A 19,333-nucleotide genomic window follows, 5' to 3' on the forward strand; every position below is an offset into this window, starting at 1 on the left:
GCCTTAATGTGCAATAAGTTGTAAACAACTTTATTACATTTCATTCCAGCTTAAAAATTCTATTATCTATATAGGCCTTTCTTGTTTATAATTTAGTGCCTATGGCAATTTACTTATAATTTTCTAGGGAGTATTACTTTCCTTGACCTTGTATTTTTAAGGAAGGCTGAAATACTACACTTTAAAGACAAATGTCATCTGAGCAGTTGAGCACCATAAACAGGTGCTGTGCAGGTGCTGGTTTGGGGAGTTGTGTGACTCAGGCCTCATGAAGGGGGGTTGCACATACATTGAGCTAAGGATACCCAGAGGATGCTGAGTAGGCTCATTATCAGATCAATAATCTGCAAACTGTGAATATGCAGGAAACCAGAGTCTATTGGCTTTTCAATCCATTGTGAAAATAAGGGTCTTTACATGGATTCTGAGAGTGTTCTGGTCCAGTGAGCCAATAATTCCCATCGTATAATATAGAAAATGTATTACCCCTATAGGCTGCAGAATGCCTGAGGGATGCTCTTCAGTAATCAAGGGTCTTGGATAGTAGATTATGCATTAACTTTATAGTCTGCTCTGGGACCTAATTGGTAAATAACACACAGTTAGGTACATTTTACCTATGTCTGACTAGAGCCTGTCTGAAGGCTCTGGAGAAAATGGTGAGGCTTTACAAGTGTTTCATGTAGACTCAGGCAGGGGAGAAGTAAAATATAGTCACTCTGGTCATGTAGCATTTTCTGATGTGAGTATTTCTAGACTCTCACTGGAAGAAAGGAAGAAAAAAAGGAAGAGATGAAGGCATGGAGGAGAGAAGAGGAAAAGGAGGAGGGAAGGAAGGAATGAAAGGAAGGAAGAAAGGAAAAGAAACCTGATGGGGTGTGTGTGTAGTTGAAAGTCCAAGCTTGGACTCAGCATATTTCATCAGGTTACTAATGGCAAAAGTCTTCAAACAGTAAAGAGAAGAATTTTTGTTAAGAAATTAACTCAGCTAAATGTAAATATGAGCAGAGTTGGAACTAGAACATGGAGTGGTCACACAGACATAAAAGAATCCCATGTTTCATAATAGAAATTATCTGGGGCAGTTGGAAATACCTCTAGTATTGACTGACCCAGACAAACAAATAAACCTGGAGATGCCCAGAATGTTTCCTTAACAGTAACTAACATTTTCAGAGCTCCTTATAATTTACAAGGCATTTTACAGCAATTACCACAGTTAATTCCCACAATAACCCCATGAGTTTAAATATTAGACTTCCTTTTTTACAGTCGAGGTAAGTGCTGCCCAGGGAGGTTAAGTCACTTTTCCCAAGGTCACTCAGGAGTCATCCATAAAGCCAGAACCCAAAGCCAGATCTTTTGACTATTGATTGTCCTTCTGTCTCAGCCTCTCTGCCTTCATATTCATTGATCCCTCTGCAAATAGTTACTTTATAAAGTAGAGGTGGAACCACTTGCAGTATGTCCTTGACACAGCCCCATGGGCACCTATGGACCTATTCTTAAAACCAACACAAAAACTGGGGCTCGAAGGTCTAGAATTTCAATGATTTTTTTAAAAAGACAGAACTAAAATGTATGTTGCTTTTTTCCCTCAAAATTGCAATTCTTTTAGGTATTTCTAACTTCTTTAATAGTAAAGCTTTGTCACCACAGTTAAGCTTAAAAATAACACCACATGAGTCACTGAGTGTCAGGTCATCAAATGTGACCCTGCTTGCAGACATTAATTTTTGAGAGTCATAGATGGGTGGTGAAGGCAGTGCAGGTGGATGGTCAGAGTTGTTCCAGCATCCTTGGTGTAAGACACGGGGCCAGGTCTTGTGAGGGGAGCAGTGTTGAGCAGGTAACCACCTCTGCTCTCAGAGGAACCTGCAATTTATGGACAGACACACCTACACATGTGGGCAGAGGAGAGAACACAAGCATGGGGGAAGTGAGTAAGCTTGTGCCCTGTGTAGGGATCAGAGAGTGAGTTGGTTGATTAAACCAAAGGGCTCATCTTGGAAAGCAGAGCAGAGAGATTGAAATGCCAGACTGAGAAGTCAGGTTTTAGAGGGTCACAGATAGAGGGGTGAGAAAGGCATAGCAAAAGTGTATTTGGGGAAGGCAGATCTAGTAGGAACATAGAGGATCCGTCAGACAGGAAAAGTTAGGGACTGGAAAGACCTGCTACAAAGATACAGTGGTATTCTGAGGAGAGATAGTATGCACATAGAAATACCAATAAAAGGCAATTATTGTAATTATTATTTGTACTATGATTCCCAATAAGAAGCATTTCCAGAACTTTTCTGAATTGCTTTGAGATGTTATTCCTTAAAATGGGCTTGGAGAAATACTAGTGCCTCTGGATATTAACGGGTATTTAAAAAAAAAAAAAACCTGCTCAAGATGTATAGATTTATGAGAGACTTCCATGTGCATAATGTACATTTCACATTCTGAAAAGATGGTAGAGTATGCCACATTTCCCAGACACATCTGACTAATTAGGATACTTCTTTATTTCCCCAGCAAGCCATCTTCCAATATTTGTGGCCTTGAATCAAAGATTATTTTTGACTGGGAGGTGAAAAACCTAGATTCTCATTCACTTGTAGACTAATTGTGTGACCTTGGCCATCTGTGGGCCTCAATTTCCTCACTCATCTTGCTATCCTAGTTTGGGGTTTAGGAAGATAAAAGGGGACCGCACGGTAAGAGTTGAAACAGTCATTCCTTGAACAAGGACTATAGTTGATGGGCATGTCCTCCTGTTGTGGCAATAACTAATTAGTGGCCACCATGTCCCGTGCTCCTGATCCAATTTGCTATAGTCCTCTAATAGGTCAGAAAATTATCTGCTGGAGACAAGGTTAAGCTTTGGGTTTCTCCCGTAATTTAAAAAATTTATGTATCTCACATGATTATATAAGTGTGTGTCAGAGTGGTATGACTCCTCGGGGAGTCAGATGTCTTCCCTCTCATCACTGCATGTCTCACCTCCTCAAGTATCCATGGAGATAACATCTGACTGTTGGCCATCTCATGGCTTCTTAAGCCCAAGGAAGGATGCTATGCTTTTATGCTAAGATCTAGAATCAGCAAAAGAGAAACATCCAGGAGAAAGTGAATATTTCAGACCCCCAGATCAAAGTTAATGTCACTGTCCACATATGGCATTATCTCAACCTGTGTACAGATAAAAATAACTTTATTGAAAGAAGTAACAATCCAAGGGCAGTAACTCCTTTGAAGAAAGCAAAGGGGGGCATTATTGTATGCCTCCTGTGTGTGAGTTACTGAAGCAGGCATCTTGTATGCATAGCATGGTAGACCACGGATGGCTTTGCTTTCAGCATGTCCTTGGTTTGACTTAGCTCTGCCAACCACTGCCTGTGTGACTAGCCAAATTATTTAAATTTCCAGAGCCTATTTCTCATCTATAGTAGGATACCTACTTTATGGGATTACGCTGAGTATAAATGATAGAAAGTGTGAAAAACAGTGCTCTGCATATAGTAATGCTCAATAAATGTTAGCCTTTATTATTGCTATTAATGCATTACCAACTCAGTTCCCAGCATTCCCCGACACAAAGGAAAGACACAAAAACTGAGGCCTGATATGACAGAAATCTACTTAGGAAAATTACCAAATGGAATTTTACTTTTGAAGGTAACTGAAAATATTTTCCTTTCTTCCCCTTTGCCTGGGTCGTGATTTCTCCTTTCAGATACTATTAATTAGAGATCAGAAACACCAGAGAAATCATCTATTTCATTTTTTCTCTAGAAGGAGCTTCCGCATCTTCCTTCTGGTTTCAGAGCGCCAAAGTTAACCTTTACCACACTGCCAGATAGTCCATTTGTAAATAACACAACCAAAGTATTTTCCATGTGCCCAGAGTACAAGCTAACAACATGCTTCTTGCCTTTCTCCTCCCTTTCAAGCCCACAGTCTGAACCAGGAGCTCAGTTCTCATGACATTCTTCTTTAGCCTGCAGAAAAGGTAACCAATCTTAGGCAAAAAAAGGAAAATTGTGCAAAGCCTAAAATGAAGAATAGAATAATTTTCAGGGTGCAGGACATATATTTATCATTCCATGTTGTTTCGGATGGTATTTTTGTACCTTTGGAAGAAGTTCTGACACTAAAAAAACAAGAACTAGAAATTGTCACTTTGATCCTTATCTCTGGCTGTAATTCCACCTTCTTCCTCTTCTCCTTGTCCTCTTCCTTCTTCTTAACTTTTCTCTCCTCCTCAGTCTCCTTCCCTTCCTTCAGCTCCCCCTCCTCTGCTTCCTCTTCTTTCTTCTTCTTATAGTTCTTATAACCACCGTTGTTGAATTTTATTCATTGTTGACTTTTTACTCACTATTTGCCTAACACTGTGCTAAATGCTCAGTATGCCCACTACATTCTTTAATCTGTCTCACAGAAACATAATTTATAGAACAACACGCTTTCTGGACAAGAAAAAAAAAAAAGATTGCAAGTCTTGTGCCCAAAGGCTACAAGTCTTCAATGACAAGGCACCATAGTTGAGTGGGTTGAGTTAAGGTGTGCTCTAACCACCTCAGTGGAAATGGCTTTTCTACAACATAAAGAGGCAGTGTTGATGGAACTCATATTGTCACCTCAATGCTAATGTATTTTGTGGCAAATAGTGAATGTATTCCATTATGTATGCATGTGGATTTGATATATCCTCTTTAAAATAAGCTTAATATTCTTTTAAGTGACTCATTTTAATTGGCTCACATATTGAAATTCATTCTTATGTATTTTCTTATGATGGGGTTCTTCAGTAATTATCTTGGGGTAAAAAGGGGGAAAGTGGAATGTGGTATTTATTTAACTTTTTATATATATATATATATATATATATATATATATATATTTGTAATCCAACATAGACCAAACTTTTGCATATATATTATTGTAATTGTGTGTAATGCACATGTCTGTATTGTTTGTGCAAACATACCACAAGCCATATTCCCTGGAGTTAATTTGCACATTGCAAGAACCTGTTGCAAGTCTATGTGATGTGAAGCATGACTGTATTATGGTTTTGAAGACTGCGTTAAAGTTTGAAGCTAAGCAGACGTGGATTTTAATCCAGGCCCTGCAGTTTCTCAGCTGTGTAACCTTGAGCAAGTTCCTTAATCTGTATGAAGTTCGTGAACTTCCCTCTTTGGTGAACATGGAGGTAATAATAGCCACTTTTTACAGCTATTGTCACATTTGTTTTTTTTTTAAGATTTTATTTATTTATTTGACAGACAATGAGAGAGGGAACACAAGCATTGGGAGTGGGAGAGGGAGAAGCAGGCTTCCCGCAGAGCAGGGAGCCCGATGCGGGCCTCAATCCCAGGACCCTGGGATCATGACCTGAGCCGAAGGCAGATGCCCAACCGACTGAGCCACCCAGGCGCCCCGTATTGTCACATTTAAATGAGAAAGTACACTGAAGAGCTTGGCACACAGTACATGTTCAATAGAAGATAGTCTTCTTTCTCCAACATGTTTTCCATTTATTGTAATAATACCCTCCAATCTATATCTATACGCATATCAATCCTTATCTATATAACCTAATATTTTTCTGTGTATATAGGTGTTCATACCCACATATTCATATCCATGTATGAAATCGTACTCATAAGAACCTATACAAGTGCCATCCCAGGTATACCTTCAATATAAGATCAAACTTAACAAGGTATGAAATACCAACATATACTCACTTTAATCCATATGGCACTCCATACAAAGGTGTGAGAGCTGTTCCTATCCCTCTGCTCTGCTTTGGTAGTACTACCCATGGGTGCCACAGATGTGTCCTAGCGCCATCTAGTGGGGAATCCCACTTTCTGCCCCACAGTGCCTCCTTGTGCTGGCTGCAGCCATTGCTCCAACTCACCATTTTGCATGCTACCTCCATCATCCTAAAAAACCAACCATCCTAAATGAGCTCCTCTGTATTTCTATTTAGGCTCCTTCCAGTTTTCTTCCTGGGTGTTTTTGGACACGAGTACATCCTATTGAAATATTTCCACCTCCATCTACAAAGAAAAGACTTGGAGCACCTCCATCCACTGTCAATAGGACTTGAATGACCGTGAGTACATGAATCATTTCTAAGGCCATGTCTTCAGGATCTAGAAGGAAAACTCTGTGTCTTATAATGAAAGCTTCCTGCATTCACTAAATATAGGAATACATTATACATGTGTAATTATTTCTTTATTTCAATAAGAACTTTGGCTCACAAAAAGATACCACAGGCCAATTATTTCAAAGAGATGAAATGGTTTTGGTCCTCCTTTGGCTGTGAAGGAAGCCAAGTTGGCTATAGAAATTGTTACTGCTACACATTGATTAACCCATGGAATTCAGTCTTCATTGCCTTTAGCTAGTGTATTTAATGCACAAAAATGATCAGTAGTAGTGAAGGAAAATGAGGCCATTTTTAGAGCTGTGTCTATATAGACAATTAATTTTGCAAGTTCTTTAACCCATTCAGAATTTTAAAGGTGACTGAGAAACATGGTAGTGGATGAGGTGAAGAGTAGTAAATGCATTCATTCAAATCTTGTTGGTTGGTTAATTAAGCCAAAGAATTAGTAAATGTTATTAAAAATCATTCAAATTATTATCAATGTTGCATTGAAGTGATCAGTTAAAATTAATTATCTTTGTTCCAGTTGTCCATATAGCAATAAACCATATGCAGTCTGTGGGTAGAACATCAATTTGTGGCCCCCACTTGCTTTTCCCTTTCTCCCACCTTGCTCCAGATCTCTGCCCAGAGCCCAGGGACATTTGGGTTGGCTTGATTAATCTTTTCACTGCTGCATCAGTTAGACCAATGTTGGCACTGAGTATGTTACATATATATTCAATAACAATGGTAGAGAGCCTTCTGCCTAAGGGTCCCCCACCATCAGGATAAAAGGAAGGGTGTAAGTAGAAAAACAAGAGACAAAGAGTGACAGAGAAAGGTAAGGTGAGGTTCACTGCTGCAACAGATTTGGCCCAAACTTTCTGCTCCTAACTATCCAAATCTTGTAGAAGAAGACAAGAGGTAAGTGGATTGATTGACTCTCCTTGTGTATGTAAATTAGGGTTGTATGAATTTACTCAACCTGACTCCTCTTGTAAGAACATAACTCATTTGAAGGGTTGGGTTTGTTTTGGCAAAGGTTGAATGCCCAAGTTTGCTTTCCTGCTCCTTTTGTTTCGGGGCAAATGACACTCATTCGAAGTATCTTGTGAGAAATCAGCACCTCAGTCCCTGGGCTGGGGAGATAGAGAAGGGAGGAAATGAAAATGCCATGCTTTCATTATGCTCCAAGTTACTTATTTACAAAGTTCTTCATCAAGGGAATCTGTTTCTCCGTGTATGGCCTCTCAGTTCTGCTGCCTTTGTTGTAATGTCACATTTTGTATCTTATATTTCTTGCTACTATTTAGAAATCATTGTGACTACATCGGTCTTTATCAATAATTTTATGTAGCACAATCCATCACCATGTTGGATGTTGGGCCAGGGAGAAGGGCATTACTTTGTCTTTCACTTGGAGCCCAGACAGCTCTCTCCTATTGATTTCTTGGCCTGCATGTTCGTTAGATGATGATTTGCACTTTTCCTGTATTGTGTTTATCCAGATTATGTTGCAGATGCATCTACAACACATCATCATTAACAACAAACATTTATTGAACTCTTATGGTCTGTGATCAGGCTCCAGGCTAGGTACTAGGGATAATAAGAGGAATTTAATGCGATCCCTATGCTGGAGGATTTTATTCTCTATTGGACCATGTTTGTTTAAGGCGGGGGGTGGGGGAGATACCTAACAGCTTATGCCCAGTGACTGCCAGAAGCAATAAATGCTCTTCGAGTTCAGAGAAGGGAGTGGTTGGAGATGGTCAGGGAAGACTTTATGAATGAGATGAAATTTGAGTGGTTTTTTAAAGGATGAGAAGGATATGTTTTATAGGATACTGAATATAGTGAGTTACTGAATACCACTGTGCCAGGCAAAAAAAAAAAAAAAAGTAATGTCTGTATCTTTAAACTACAATTTCCTCTTTAATTATTTATGAGCTTTAGACAGAATCAATATCCACCTGCTTTCCACACTGCCTTTTGCAGAATTCTGTTGTTAATAGCTTTGCACACCTCATCATGTGCACCAAGGAAAAACTAGCCAGTCTGTTAACTTTCTCATTAAGACTTCCCTGGCCTGGTTGCCAACTTTTAAGATTGTCTTTGCTTTGTCTAAAGTTTGCCCTAGTTTCTCTCCTACTGAAAGCTCCAATTACAAGAATGTATATTCAGTGACTTCTTAAAGCCAAGTGAATTTTAAGGTAAGAGAATAAGAAAGTAAAAAGAAAAAAAAAAAAGACACTTCTCAAGAGTGTTGCTTCACCAAATCTTCAGGAGGATGCAAGTTTGACCCCGGAGAGGATATTAGTTCCCCAAGGGAAATAATCCATTTATGAGAAGTTTCAGGGTTTTTTCTCTGTAAGAGAGAGAGAGAGATGTTCAAATATTTTTGAGGATTGAAAACTTTGCTTATTACTTTTGTGGAACTTACTGGTCCAGATAGATATTTACCTCAGCTTATTGACAGAAACCTTGGCAGGAAGACTGTCTGTGGCCAGCAGTATTAATATTCCAAGGACTAAACCCTGTGACTTTCCGAATGCCAGTTCTTTTTCCAGAACTCTCTCTCTCTGATTTCTCTTACATTATTATTTTTTTTTAAATCTCTCTGTTTTATAATTTATCTTGACTGGTGGAATGAGAGGCGGGGAAGAATGAAATCTATGTTGTTTTCCTTTCATTTCTTCATAAGTACATTTTAGGGACACCTATTGGCTATATAGCATAAAGCATTCCACAGATCTCCAGGACACAGTAGTCTACTTGTTGTGTTAAACATGTGAAAAGAGATTATCATTTACATATTCTAAGTAAAATGGGTCAAAAAATAAAAGAATACATTTCCTTTCTACACCTGTTCTCAGTCCTGCCCATTGTGGCAGGGTGGATTTAAATTTTCCCATTAAAGGTGATTCAATCTTCTTCATTTCAAATATTTTCTTAGGTGTAATTGGGTCTAATTGGGACAGATAGTGAATTTGAACTATAAATGCTCTATCGGGGATATTTCCCCTTTCACAAGAAGCACCTCTGTGTCCCTTCCTCAGGGTGGAGGGATGCATGCAAGGAAAGCTGACACACCCTCTGGGGGTGAGGAGGAGTTTCCTATACACTGTCCTCCCTGTTGTCCACCAGGGTGAGATTGGTCTGCTCTGGTCCCTGAACACTTTATGCTGGTAGCTTCCCACATGAAGAATCTCACCTGCTTTTTTATGGGTATTGTGCTCTTACTCACACCATCAAAATAGACAGTCATCAAATATATCCATGTTGGAGTGGTCCCTGAATTTTTTTTAAGATTTTATTTATTTATTCATGAGAGAGGCAGAATTAGAGGGAGAAGCAGGTTCCCTGCAGAACAGTGAGCCCGATGTGGGACTCAATCCCAGGACCCTGGGATCATGACCTGAGCCGAAGGCAGACACTTAACCTACTGAGACACCCAGGTGCCCATGAATTTTTTTATCTTTCTCATCTAATCTAGTGTTACAGGGTCTCAGTAAGTCTGTGTCTGCTCCTGCCCCTAGAGAGGCATATGGAAACTCAAATTTTGCCTATGGAATGTGAAATCAGAGCTTTCTTTCTCAAACTCTAAGCCTCTTGGGTGCAGATGGGCAGAATAGCAGCCTGAGTGTTCTAGAAGGCCTTGGTCTGTAGAGTCTGCTGTTTCAGTGAACTAACTTCCCACCTTTGGTCAAGACCCAAGAAAGTCCAGGCCTTTGAGTCTCAGAAAACCTGATGATATTCTTACGCTGGGGGTATAAACAAAAGTATCTTCCTTCTTGCCTGAATGCTTTCTCCTCATCTTACCTGGTAGAAACTTCCCTGTTGTCTTCATTCTCTGCACTGTGAGTTAGGGTAAAATTCTACTATGGAGTTTGCCAGGCTTGGCTTCTGATCTGAAAAGGGGAACTTCTGAAATTTAGAAAATCCTTTCTCTCCTAACCATACCTGGCTTTTAAAACTGTCTTACATTATGGACTCAAAACACCATTTTCCTCTGTTCCCTTTCATTCCTATTTTAGCAATTTTAATCATCCCCAAAGCAATGGATGCCTCTAACCAAACAGGGGAGAACACATGAAAAATGCATAAAAATATATATCAACCACATTGCAATGTCTCCCTAAAACCATTGAGAGAAAAGGGCAAGGCTCTGAATGGTTACTCGAGTGTGATCACAGCAAGAGTTCAAAAGTCGGACCACAGTGGGTTAAAACAATGACCAGTGGCTTCTCAGAGGCCGTGGATCTGGATCTAAATCTCAATGCTGGGAGAATGAGCATAGGTGTGAAGAACAGGAAATGGATCCCCAATCAAACTTGCCGTGTCCTTTCCTGGTACTCGCAGAGTTCTCTTAGCATAGTGTTAACTTCTGGTTACTCATGGGTGAGTCTTACTCTGAGATTATAAATTACCTGAGAACAAGGATAAAACCTTTTTGTGTTTGTATCTATAATATTACTTAGCCCTGTGCATATATATATATGTATATGTATATATTAGGCCCCCATATATATTTAAATTTAATATATTAAGAACTGAGGACTTTTAAATTATTTTTTCCTTAGTTTCCCATTTCAAAATTGCTGTGTTGCCTTACTCCCTATATTAAAGAAAAATGTTTTTTAAAAAATATGGACAGAGATTTACTTTAAATATTCTTCAAATACCAATTACTCAGGTTCTCCTTTCTCTTCTTAATGTCCTACCCTTCTTATTTATGGGATTTCCATATGTTGGTCACCTCAAACTGTTACTTTTTTATTATGAAATTTACCATTTTCATCATTTTTAAGTGTGCAGTTAAGTGGCTTTAAGTACATTCACATTGTTGTGCCACCATCACCTCATCTGTCTCCAGAACTGTTTCATCTTCCCGGATTGAAACTCTATACTTATTAGACCATAACTTCCCATTCCCTCCCTCCCGAAGCCCCTAGCAACCACCACTCTACTTTATATCTCTATAGATTTGCCTATTCTAGGTATATCACATAAGTAGAATCATACAATATTTGTCCTTTTGTGTCTGGCTTATTTAATTTTTGCAGCCTGTGTTCCAGGCTCATCCATGTTGTAGGGCGTCAGAATTTCCTTCTTTTTTTTAAGGCTGAGTACTATTCCATTGGATGGATAGACCATTTTGTGTGCCCATCACCTAAAGTTTGTGGCAAAGATACAGCTCATTACCTTCTGATGAGTGTTTTTTGATGACTTGATTCTCTCTCTATAATGAAGCTTTTGATTATTTGATTAAAGGGTTTAAATACAGACTTTTTAAAAAAGAATATGCCATGTGGTAACACCAAAATTAGCACTTGCTCTAAAGGAATAAGTAGTTTTAAAGTCAAGTAGAATAGTAGCTTGAATTTTTAAAAGAAAATAAAAATGTTTTTGTGTTAGACCTTCAGGGTTTCTTTCTTCTGTAAGTCACTTGCAATGAGTAGAAACATCATACTGATATTCTGTAGACTGCTAATCCTAAAAGATTTTTTGCACAAAGTGGGTATGAGAGGTCAAATAAATTTGTGAGCATTGCTTCCGGTGGCACCCCTTGTGGGTCCTCAGGGTATGCAAGCATTTTAAAATCTCTGAGGAAATCTTGACACTTAGAAAACAAAACAAAACAAAATGAACAAAAACAAACAAACAAACAAACAAAAAACCCCTCTATTCTATCTAGCATTTTACAAGCATATCTGAACTCAGAATCCTTTTTTAGTTATTTTTGTAATACTTAAAAATACCCTGGATTAAAATAAGGTAAAATCTTTAAGAAGATAAGACTGAGAACATCTGAAATTCTTTCAGAGCCCTGAGCTGAGGGGATTGTGACACACACACAACTAAATTCTCCTGTTGTCCCTTAATTAGGACAAAGGCACTTAGATTCATAGTCAGAGAATTCATTTGTTATTTATTTTAAAAATCCTTTAGCTCAACTCAAGAATGTATCTTGTGTCCACATAAAGAACATTGAAAGATAGATGTGGTAAATAATTTTAATATTTTTTGTCTGCATTTTTGTGGAAGACCTAGCAATGCTGTTTAAATAAAATTATTTATTTAAATAAATAAATATGTAAAATTTTATTTAAATAAAAGTCTTTAAAATCACATTTTTTTTGGTATAGCCTTTCGATAAGTGCAACAAAAAATACATAGAGGCAGTTATTTGTTACAAGCATGTTCACCACAAAGAACTGAGATTTAGTTGTGGTTTTCACAAGTGGTACAGTCTAGTGAGGACAAGAGGAGGTGAAAGGTGGAAGGAGATTTTCAAAGCCATGGATGAACTATTAAGGGAGCTACGTGAGACTCATGGGGAAAGATGCATTTGAAAGAGCAAAGAGAACTTAAAAAAAAATTCTATTTTCTGTTTTCACACCTCTGAAAACCTCAAATACCAGTTACTAAAGCCTTTTTGTAGCTTAATAAATTTCTCATTGTTTATTTCTAACATCTTTTTGCTGAATTTTCCTGAGTAAACACCTTTAGTTTACTCTTAAACAAGCAAGGGGTTTATTGACGTATGGGGAGGCAGGAAAATGCATTCAGAAACTGTATTTTTGGAGAAAGAGCATCCCTGCAATGGAATGGAGCAAGCAGGCAGCAAGCAGTACATGAGGACTGTAGCAGGGAAAACAACCAACAAACACCATCAAGTGTAAATAGACCATAAAGCTTTTGAAGGTTCAAGAAGTAGTCCCCAAGGCTGACACTTGTAGAAGGTTAAGACATTGAATGTAAGCTCAATGATAGATGTTCTGTAGGAACCTAAGCTACTGTGATCAGGCTACTCTGTTTTCGATGACTAGTAGGCATGCAGTAGATATTTGGTGAATGAATGGTGGCCTAACCTAGAATTCAGATATTATTAGATGAAATAAAAGAGTGCTATTGATTTTGACCCGGTAAAGTTATTCTTAATAGGGCTAAGAAAAGCCCCTTCCTGGGAGTAAGCAAGTAGCTGATTTAGAAGTTGGGAAAATGCCCCAGGAAAAGAAAAAGTGTGATCCAATCATGTTTAAAGGAAGCCACCTGATCTTAGTTGAATGGCCACCTTCACTGGAGGTACTAGGGATTCAGCGTATGAATTTGGGAGAGGGCTCATCAGCCCTATAATACAGTTATTTGATCAAACCATCTAACTGGCAGGGTGAGAGCTATACTGGGAACATAAGGGATCAAACATGGCCAAGATTCTCTTCTTCTAAATCTTGTCTTCGCTCTTCTTTCTCAGTCTGCTTCATCATTCCAGAATTGACTTCTCCAGTAAGAAAGAACCATGGCTTCCAGCCCCTCTGACCTCTCTTTAGTGCATTATTTGAGAGGAAAGTAAGTGCCTTCCTAGCAGCTTAAGCTTGAAACATCCTGGAGAGAGCCTCTGCTTGACTTATTTTGCATCAAGTAGTCTTCTGTGGACGAATCAGTGTGGCCACAACAGTGAGCCATTTTGATTGGTCCAGGTTCGTCTGGTGCCCACTGCCTGGTCAGTCACTGACATGCTCTTTCAAATGCATCTTTCCCCATGACAGGTCAAGCAGGGTCTTATCAAGAGGCAGCCCACATGTGGAACATATTTTAGGAATGAACAGGATGGGAGGAGAAGTTCTCCCAAAGAAATAGGGCAGCACTTGGTAGCGAATACCCCAGTCTTGGGAGCATTGGTGAAGACGTCACATAGGACTTGAAAATAAGTCTTAAGGAAGGAGAAGGCTAGCCAAGTGGAGTGAGGCATGGGGAAGATGGGCAAAGCCTTGTGTGGGAGCTTTGTGGGGACAGTAAGTATTTCAGCAGGGTAGAGTGGAGTGTAGAAATTGAGGCTAGAGAGTCCATGTCTTCAAAATAGCAGAGTTTGGAAGACCCACAGTGGATCAAAAGTGAGCATACATTTTTGACTGTGTTTCCAATTAAACAACAAAAGTCAAATCTTCCATTAAGATAAAGGTATAAAAGGGAAAATGGAGAAGGTGAGAGGCATAATTTGGTTTGGGTTCTCTCTTATAAAGCTTAACACTTTCCATAACCTGAATAGAGAAACACTAGCCTGGGCTCTGATACTAACTGTGACTCTGGTCCAGGAACATCTCCTCTTTGTTCTCAGTTTATTTATTTCAAATGAAAGCATTTGTCTTATGGCCCTGCCAGGTCAGTTAGTTGCTGCTTATCTTTCTGTCCAACAAGTATGTAGCTTGAAAACTGGTTATCGGCTACATCTGGCCTCAGTACTGACCTCGGTTTTGGAATGCAAAGGTCTGTATTTGGCATGGGTCCTATCCATGAAGAACTGCAGACTAATCATCAAGGCTTAAATGTGAACAATGGAACATTAGTGCAAGGTCACCATACTGAAACTGACATGTGAGAGATACAGACAGTTCTGATTTAAGGGCTCAGGGGAAGGAGAGGGGCATTTGTACTGCAGTGATGAGAAAAGCTTCATGGAATGATGGGATTTCAACTGGGATGTAAGGATGGTTGTGATTAACATAGACAAAGGCAAGGAGCCAGGGCACAGATGTGGTTGTTGGGCACCAGCTAGAGGGGGTGGGGTGAGCAAGAAGGAGGAGGTGGGTAAGTGTTTATCTCAGAGTCACTTAGGCCTGCAGAGGTCACAAGCTGCCCTTCTGAATATCACTGCACACTATCTCTTTTAAATATTCCAGACCATTTTTATCCTGTTGTTTGACACTTCTTAAGTCACCTGCTGGGGATCAACCTCCCTAGGAGTTGGGCCTATTCATGGGAAGCCACCATTTATGAGGCTCGAACAGTGCAAGTGTATGTCCTGGGACTCACTAATTACACTCAGCTGATGGTCACTGAAAAGCCTTTACTTCCCTCTTGGTGCCTCGCAGGGCCTCAGCCAATTCAGCAAGGCTAATACCATATGAGGAGCATGTCGGGTTGCCATTTCTAGCAACACACTGCTCCTCACCAACAGTCATGACCAATGTGACTGTGTGCCAAGTAGTGCTGAGGCTTTAGTAGTTAATATTTCATTTAATCCTTCTAGTAGCCCTGTGAGGTGGGTTCTATATTATTATCTCCATGTTTCCAAATGAGGATAATAATGCTCAGAGATGCTCACTGACCTGTCTAAGGTCACAGAGATAGGAGCTGATGGAGCTGAGACTTAAGACTCTGGCCTCTGACTGCAGGAAGCTCACCGGCACTGTGCATGTGGGGTCACAGAGGTTGGAAGTTCAGGATGGGAAACCGCCCTGCTCTAGGTGGTAGGAGTTACTTGTTATTACACAGAATATACAGACCTTTGTTAATCAATGTGGGATCTCTCCTCTGCCTTCTTTGATAGAGTATTTACTTGGTGTCTATGCTGGGACATAGTCTGGATCCTGGAAGCTTTTGGAGTAGGGTTGACTGAAAAAAAAATACAGAATTTTGCTAAATAAAATAGGAAGAAGGCATTCCAAGTGTGGAGTTTCCATGGAACAAGTATGGATTTGGACATTGTGGTGGAAAGATGAGGCAAGACCATGGGTGGAGGGAGATAGGAGGTGCTGAGGAGGAGCACGGGTTTGGAGCCAGGTAGAACTGGGCCCCAACCCAGCCTTACCAAGTCCATGGACAAATCACGACTTCTCCGAGATTAGTCTCCTCATCTGTAAGGTGGTGTTATGAGAATGGTTATGGTGAAAATTCTTTTAAAAATGTATCGGATTCTGCAACAGTGCCAAGGAGTAAACGTTCAATAAATAGTAGCTATATTTTTCAGATTGCTTTTGTGATTGAGGAGTGAAATCTTATCTAACTGCTCAGGCAGAGTAATCACTCCTACCTGGAAACTTTCACTTACCATCACGTTGATCCACCCTTGTTCTTCATCAATTCTCCTGTGCAGTTATTTCATTGAAGGGTACTTACTTAACCCCTACCAGGTACCAAGCACTGTGGAGAAAAGACACATAAAAGACAATCCTTTGATAAATATTCTACTTTTTCAATATATATATGCAGATGTCTTGTCTGTCATCTAGAATACAAGAAAAGAAAAAATCTTTTATCACTGGCCTGCATGTCTGCAATACTTGGGGAAAACCAAACACAATAAAAAATCCTGGTCTTTGCTAATGGATAGTCGGGGAGGAAACTCAACCTCAGATAGGGTCTTATTTCCAGCAGTTTTTTGTTTTGTTTTGTTTTGTTTAAAGATTTTATTTATTAGAGAGAGCACAAGCAGGGGGGAGGGCAGAGGGAGAGGGAGAAGCAGGGTCCCCCCTTGAGCAGCAAGGGAGTCTGAAGCAGGGTTCCATGCCAGGACTCCAGGATCATGACCTCAGCCAAAGGCAGATGCTTAACTGACTGAGCCACCCAGGCGCCCCTCATTTCCAGCAGTTTTCAATGTGTTTGTGTGTGTGTGTGTGTGTGTGTGTGTACATGTGTGTGTGATCAGCCATCCCCTGATTAGGCTTTCATGACCTGTCTCCATGAGAAGTTCTTCCATGGGAGGCAGCCACTCTCTTTCCCACTGACCAGTGAAGACACAGACACCCTCTCGAAGTTCCCAGAAGGGCTCTGGAACTAAGCTGGCCCTGAGGTCAAGACAGGAGGTCATCCACTGTGGTCAGAACCTGAGGCTAGGCTTTGGAGGCTGGCAGACCCCCAAGACTTTGGGCTCTTCTGTGTTGGAGTCGAGCTCCATGGGGCAACTCTGGGGAAACGGAGCCTTTGTGAAATGCTTCTTTGATGAGAAGCATAGTATAAATACAAATTGCTATTATGTCAGCTTCTGAGGAGCCACTTCAATCCATTTGGTCACCTTTGATTTTATTCTTCAATTGCTTTCCTTCGTCAAAAAACTTAATAAGAGCATGTTTTCATCTGACCTCCAGGGAGTAATTTATTTATTTAAAGTAATAATAAAGTTTCAGCATAATCCCCAGTTCCCAAGAGGGAAAGGGACTCTTTGAGTGATTTATTTTTCCCATCCTTGAAGTGCCAGGGAGACCAAGTGGCTGCCGTGGTGGTGTTCCGGAGCCCACTGCCATGGCAACAGCTAGAGTGTCTGGGGCCACTGGGAAGCAGGGGGTTGGAAAATGGAGTCATAACTCTCTTCTTTCCCTCTCTCTGCTGTAAGTTCCTCCTTCAAGGAAGCTGAAGGGTAAAGTAGAATGAGGCCCCAAATCAGTTGTTGGAGCCAAATAGCAACCATGAGAGCTAATCACATCCAAGTCCAACTCAGGCTCCCAAATGGAAGTCCACGAGGGCAGATCCAGGGAGATGGGTGGGTGACTCCTCTGGATTCTCTCTTCTTAAGGCAGAGTCAAATATGGGGCCCTGTGAAAGGGAGGAGAGAGCCCAGCTGCAGGACACAGGAAGAGTTCAGAAATCTCAATGTTCAGCTGGTGCTGAGGGATGATAGCAGCACCTCTGCTAGTAAAACCAGTGTTATTTGACACTTATCTGACAGTCATGTGTCAAGTATTTTATATGCATTATCTCACTCAGCCTTTATGTGAAGCACATACCACTATGATTCCCCTATTATAGATAAGTAAATGAAGCTTCTGGCAATTATGTAACATGATCAAGGTCATATGGCTAGTCAGTGATAGACCCAGGATTCAAAACTAGGGTTGATTCCACAACCCAGGTTTGTAACCACTGTATACATGGACTCTCAGGTTGGATTGCTTAGGGAAGGCTGATGAGGGTGGTTGTATCCGTTAAGAATACTTTTGATTGCAAGTAATAAAAAACCTGACTTACAGTGACTTAAATAAACAGGAGTTGATTTTTCTCTTTTAATAAGACTCAGGAGGTGGGTGGCTGCTGGTCTACAGTCAACAGCTCAGTTGGAGGGAGACTGTTCCTTTGCCCTTGCCCTCAGGTGCCATCACTTTCTTGTCACAAGAAGGCCATGCACCTCCAGACTTCACATCTGTATTCAAGGCAGAAAGATGGAAAGGAGAAAGGTTGGTGCCAGCACTATCTGTCTCCTTCCAGCAGGTAAGAAAATGCTTTTCAAGACAGCCTCTCCCCAACAAAAGCAACTTCTTATGTCTCATTGATGAGAAAGGGGTCACACAGTCTCCCCCAGCTAGATGGAGGTCTGAGGAAAACACAAATTTGTCTTTTTGCTCCCCATAGAGGAAGGACAGAAATGGGTTTCTACAGCTGCTCTGTAGCTAAACTGTGACCTCTGCACTGGATGGTCAGAGAGAAGGGGAAGATTCCAGGGAGGAAAGGTGGCATAGAGAGGGGAGGCTGGGCTATCTGGATCCCAGTTTGTGTGGAGAACTGATCAGAGCATATTGGAAAACCAGCTGAGGCTCAGACTGCAGTGGGATGTAAGTGCCAGTCCTGAAAGCCAGGCTTCATCCTCATGGGCGCGTACTGTTGTTTCCAGGTTTCTGTCGGCCACATTCTCTTGCTCTTGCTTTAACAAGATGCATGTGTTAATTAATTTGCTGAATTTCAAAAAACTTGCCCCAAGGCTTGGGGCCAGATTCCACTGTAGGAAAAAAGAGGTTCTAGGTTCATGTATGAATAGATCCTTTGTGCTCCATTTAAAGTAGATTCTATCACTTTAAATAGATGATGGAAGAATTCTTCCTCTTCTACTTCCATTTTCTCACTGGGAATGTCCCTTCTATAAGACAAGAATCTGTCATTGATTAGAGGCATTAAAATAAAAGGCAGTGACAATAGGGGTTGTATTGGGTGACAGGATATGGGGTGATTTATTATCATTATTATTATTACATTTTCTTTAAAGTTGAATTGTATTTTGGTAAAAAGGAAAAATATTTAGGGTCATTGAAGAATCTATTGTCAAGTTACCATGACAGCAGTTTAAGTAGGGATGAGTCCTAATAAATGTAATTGTCAGAAACTTTTCTAGAGGTGGAGCTATTACCAACAGCTGTGGGAATGCATTCTGGGAGACCTGCCTTGACTGTACCGTCATATAGGACACTATCCCTCCCCTTCCTGACATCATGTGAGGCCTGCTGTGGTTTGGGGTTCTTTCAGCATCTCTGGGACTATTCTAGATGCTCAGTGACATAGAGGTCATGTGCAAGTGACTGCCACAAACTCAGGACACAGCCCCTTTAGTGCCCCTTATGGAAAGGAGTTTTTTCATGAGGGTCTCTGCCCCACCACCAACTCCTCTCAGTTGGGGGTGGGTTGGGAATG

General features: G+C 40.4%; 1 protein-coding gene and 1 long non-coding RNA gene across 11 annotated transcripts in view; one reads left to right on the forward strand and one right to left on the reverse strand.

Moving 5' to 3' along the window:
- Nucleotides 1-19,333, forward strand: part of SLC14A2 (solute carrier family 14 member 2) — a 497,483-nt gene that overhangs the window by 55,951 nt on the left and 422,199 nt on the right. For all 10 annotated transcript variants that reach the window (XM_027577555.2, XM_027577562.2, XM_035724077.1 and 7 more), the window contains one exon: nucleotides 5,987-6,112. The gene's annotated coding sequence lies outside the window, so the exon portion shown is untranslated. The remainder of the gene's footprint in view (nucleotides 1-5,986; nucleotides 6,113-19,333) is intronic.
- LOC113913309 lies at nucleotides 15,445-17,076 on the reverse strand. The gene is made up of 3 exons (XR_003517149.1): nucleotides 16,953-17,076; nucleotides 15,990-16,081; nucleotides 15,445-15,553 (listed from the first exon to the last, which is right to left on the reverse strand). It is a non-coding gene; the product is annotated as an uncharacterized LOC113913309 (long non-coding RNA).

Source organism: Zalophus californianus, chromosome 14 (genome assembly GCF_009762305.2).
Source record: "Zalophus californianus isolate mZalCal1 chromosome 14, mZalCal1.pri.v2, whole genome shotgun sequence".
Lineage (NCBI taxonomy): Eukaryota > Metazoa > Chordata > Mammalia > Carnivora > Otariidae > Zalophus > Zalophus californianus.